This window comes from Protobothrops mucrosquamatus, unplaced genomic scaffold (assembly GCF_001527695.2).
Source record: "Protobothrops mucrosquamatus isolate PMUCROS unplaced genomic scaffold, P.Mucros_1.0 scaffold1632, whole genome shotgun sequence".
In the NCBI taxonomy this organism is placed as follows: Eukaryota; Metazoa; Chordata; class Lepidosauria; order Squamata; family Viperidae; genus Protobothrops; species Protobothrops mucrosquamatus.
The window spans coordinates 281,521-284,349 of record NW_015387791.1 but is presented as its reverse complement, the minus strand read 5'-3'; the positions used below and the strand labels follow the sequence as shown (position 1 = coordinate 284,349).

At 41.2% G+C, this 2,829-nt stretch overlaps 1 pseudogene; it reads right to left on the bottom strand.

Annotated features, from left to right (window-relative positions):
• Nucleotides 1–2,789, bottom strand: part of LOC107293482 — a 40,559-nt pseudogene extending 37,770 nt beyond the window's left edge.
• Between the last annotated feature and the right edge of the window lie 40 nt (nucleotides 2,790–2,829).

Sequence of the window (2,829 nt, the reverse complement as noted above, 5' to 3'; positions counted from 1 at the left end):
CTTCGAGGCGCTGACTCGAGTATAAGCCGAGGGGGGCATTTTTCAGCCCCAAAAATGGGCTGAAAAACTCGGCTTATACTCGAGTATATACGGTAATGTCTTCCCATGCACTTTGGAACTACAGGATAGATAGTCCTTGACCACCACCATCCATTTAGCAATCGTTCAAAGTTAAAACAGCACTGAAAAAAGTGACTTAAAACCAGTCCTCAAATAACCATTGCAGCTTTCCCATTGTCACATGATCAAAATTTAGGCACTTGGCAACAGGCATGTATTTATGATGGCTGCAGCATCCTGGGGCCATGTGATCGCCATATGTGACCTTCCCAGCCAGATTCTGACAAGCAAAGTCAAGGGGGAAGCTGGATTCTCTTAATGCCTGCATGATTCACTTAACAACTGCAGTGATTCATTTAACAATCATGGCGAAAAAGATTGTAAAATTGAGCATGACTCACTTAACTTCTTCACTTAGCAACAGAAATTCTGGACTCAATTGTGACTGTAAGTTGAGGACTGTAAGTATTGAAATTTGATATTCAAACATTCGGAACAGGATTTTCTAAACAGTGAGGTCTAAGGAGATGCAGAGAGTCCAGGGAAGGTGTGAAGAACCTTTCAATGACATCTATCCATCTTTCCCAAAGTTTCATACTATTGTTTTCATTAGAGTCTCTCTAGCTCAGAGTTGAACTGTGAGGGGTCCTTGGTGCTCTCTGAGCTTGGTTGTTTTCTTGCAGATGTTTCATTATTACTCATCTAGGTAACACTTTCGTCGGCAAAAAAAATAACCAAACTCACAGAGTACCAAGGACTCCATTGTTTTTATTGTTGTGTCCATTTTGGTATGTGGATTTTTAGGGAAGGTATATACATTAAGATTACACTAAAGGGAGATGTGATGGCAAAAAGTTCAGAAACTCCTGATCTAGAAGAACAACAGATTGCTGGAAGTTGCTTTAAAACTCCCACAAGCAAATTATCTTTGCTGTTTCTTTAAATGGAGATAACTTGGCTTTCCAAGGAAATCCTTCTCTTGGTTTTCTTAAGTACCCTGCCAGGCAAAATCAACTCAAATTCCAGGAACAACATGAAACTGTACCAAGAATATTACTATATAGAAATATACATATATGTTTATATGTATACACACACACACACATACACAGGTAGTCCTTGATTTATAACCACAGCCGAGCCCAACATTTCTGTTGCTAAGGCTAAGCAAGACAGTGGTTAAGTTAATTTTGCCCCATTTTATGACCTGTCTTGCCAAAGTCGTTAATTATTGCAGTTCATTTAGCAACATTTATTAAGTGAGTCTGGCTTTCCCATTGACTCTGCTTGTCAGAAGGTTGCAAAAGGTGATCACATGACCCTGGGACACTGGAACTGTCATAAATATGAGTCAGTTGCCAAGTATCTGAATTTGATCACATGACTATGGGGAGGCTTCAGCAGTAATAAGGATGAGAAACAGTCATAAGTCATTTGTTTCAGTGCTGTTTAACTTCAAATGGTCACCAAATGAACTGTTGTAAGTCAAGGGCAACATGTGTATATACACACACACATACATATATTTAACTGTAATGTTATTATATTACAGTACTGTACAGTCTTCTCCCAAATGTCTTTCAGTAGGAAAATGGCAATAAACTTCCTCAAATTCTCATGTGACTTCCTCTGCCTGAAATAACTTTCAGAATCTTTAGTTTTGTTTCTTTGCACCACCCTTAAGAAATAGAAACCAAAATCAGCTTAACATTGCTGAGCAAAACCTTTTCCACAATCAATCTTTTTTTTATAACTAAAACCTCAAAAAGTTTACATGAACTCAGCCATTCCTACAACTTGTTATCCTCTAGCCCAGGGGTTCCCAAACGGGGGTGCGAAAACTTGGGTTTTCAAAATTATAGCGTATATGCATAATTCATTGCCATTACTTTGAACTTTTGTAAGGGGTGCGAGAATATATCAGAAGCGTTCTAGGGGTACGGGGTATAAAAAAGGTTGGGAGCCACTGCAGCTAGCCCAGGGGTGGGGAACCTTGGCTCTTTTATGACTTGTGGACTTCAACTCCCAGAATTCCTGAACCAGCCAGCTCAGGAATTCTGGGAGTTGAAGTCCACAAGTCATAAAAGAGCCAAGGTTCCCCCATCCCTGGGCTAGCCTATAGAAGAGAGTGAGCAGGCAAGCGAAGGGCATAGGAAAGAAAGAAGAGGAAGGCAAAACAAAGGAAAAAAGAAGTCTCATAAGTGTTGCAATATTCTATACAATGTATCAGTGCTTATCGCTAAGCACTTTCTCAAACAAAAGCTAGCCTACGTGACCAACAGCTATGTCACATATGCCTAAGGTGACTTCCTCATTTCCTAAAGGGCACAAAAAAGACCGTATATGGTAGTAAGGAAATGCTCCCTCCCTCCTGAGATGTAACCACTCCCATACCTGATGTAACCACTCCCATACCTGCTATACTTGAATAAAAGTAGGTGCGTAAGAACTCAAGGGGCCTTTTCGCTCCTGCTTCTACACACCTCACCAAAGGAAGATGTTGTCCGTGTCTTCTTAAGCTGCGTGCGAGGCCCGATAGTCAGCCTGACTATCGTACATCACCGGTTCCGCAAATCACCCTGGAAAGGGCCAAACGTATCAACTGGTGACCCCACGACGTGATTCCTTTCTAGGAATACGTTGCCTTGACTCACCCTTCTTACGCACCTGGTGTAGGCTCGCGCATCGTAAGTATGGGCATTTCTCTTTCCAAAGCTCTGTCCAAGCATGTGGATGAGCTTTTTACTTTAGTCAAGAAGGCAAACTGTT